Raw genomic sequence first — 2,014 nt, forward strand, 5'->3', positions numbered from 1 at the left:
GCACAGTATACGCTGTGAGCCTGACACAAAAAAGCAGACTGATGTTTCACAGTCCAAAAAGTTTTTTTTGTTTTAAATGTACACTTACACTACTATTAAACAAGATATGAGTGGTGGCACTGGGCAAGTGGGCACAGTATATGCTGTGAGTCTGGCACACACGCTGGCAGGCAGGCAACTGCAATTAGATTACACAAGCAGACTGATGTTTCACAGTCAAAAAAGTTTTTTTTTTTTTAATTTACACTACTGTTACACCAGATATGAGTGGTGGCACTGGGCAAGTGAGCACAGTATACGCTGTGAGCCTGGCACACATGCTGGCAGGCAGGCAACTGCAATTAGATTACACTAGCAGACTGATGTTTCACAGTCAAAAAAGTTTTTTTTTTTTTTAAATTTACACTTCTGTTACACCAGATATGAGTGGTGGCACTGGGCAAGTGGGCACAGTATACGCTTTGAGCCTGGCACAGACGCTGGCAGGCAGGCAACTGCAATTAGATTACACAAGCAGACTGATGTTTCACAGTCAAAAAAGTTTTTTTTTTATATTTACACTACTGTTACACCAGATATGAGTGGTGGCATTGGGCAAGTGGGCACAGTATACACTGTGAGCCTGGCACACACGCTGGCAGGCAGGCAACTACAATTAGATTACACAAGCAGACTGATGTTTCACAGTCAAAAAAGATTATTTTTTTTTTATTTACACTACTGTTACACCAGATATGAGTGGTGGCACTGGGCAAGTGGGCCTGGCACACACGCTGGCAGGCAGGCAACTGCAATTAGATTACACTAGCAGACTGATGTTTCACAGTCAAAAAAGTTATTTTTTTTTTAATTTACACTACTGTTACAACAGATATGAGTGGTGGCACTGAGCAAGTGGGCCTGTCACACACACTGGCAGGCAACTGCAATTAGATTACACTAGCAGACTGATGTTTCACAGTCAAAAAAGTTTTTTTTTTTTAAATTTACACTACTGTTACAACAGATATGAGTGGTGGCACTGAGCAAGTGGGCACAGTATACGCTGTGAGCCTGGCAAGCACACTCGCTGGCAGGCTGGCAACTGCAATTAGATTACACAAGCAGACTGATATTTCACAGTCAAAAAAGTTTTTTTTTTTTAAATTTACACTACTGTTACACCAGATATGAGTGATGACACTGGGCAAGTGGGCACAGTATACGCTGTGAGCCTGACACACACTGGCAGTCAGGCAACTGCAATTAGATTACACTAGCAGACTGATGTTTCACAGTCAAAAAAGTTTTTTTTTTTAAATTTACACTACTGTTACAACAGATATGAGTGGTGGCACTGGGCAAGTGGGCACAGTATATGCTGTGAGCCTGGCACACATGCTGGCAGGCAGGCAACTGCAATTAGATTACACTAGCAGACTGATGTTTCACAGTCAAAAAAGTTAGTTTTTTTTTTTTTAATTTACACTACTGTTACAACAGATATGAGTGGTGGCACTGGGCAAGTGGGCACAGTATACACTGTGAGCCTGGCACACATGCTGGCAGGCAGGCAACTGCAATTAGATTACACTAGCAGATGATGTTTCACATTCAAAAAAGTTTTTTTTTTAAATTTACACTACTGTTACAACAGATATGAGTGGTGGCACTGGGCAAGTGGGCACAGTATACGCTGTGAGCCTGGCACACACGCTGGCAGGCAGGCAACTGCAATTAGATTACACAAGCAGACTGATGTTTCACAGTCAAAAAAGTTTGTTTTTTTAAATTTACACTACTGTTACACCAGATATGAGTGGTGGCACTGGGCAAGTGGGCACAGTATACGCTGTGAGCCTGGCACACACGCTGGAAGGCAGGCAGGCAACTGCAATTAGATTACACAAGCAGACTGATGTTTCACAGTCAAAAAAGTTTTTTTTAAAAAAATTTACACTACTGTTACACCAGATATGAGTGGTGGCACTGGGCAAGTGGGCACAGTATACGCTGTGAGCCTGGCACACACACT

Source organism: Bombina bombina, chromosome 5 (genome assembly GCF_027579735.1).
Source record: "Bombina bombina isolate aBomBom1 chromosome 5, aBomBom1.pri, whole genome shotgun sequence".
Lineage (NCBI taxonomy): Eukaryota > Metazoa > Chordata > Amphibia > Anura > Bombinatoridae > Bombina > Bombina bombina.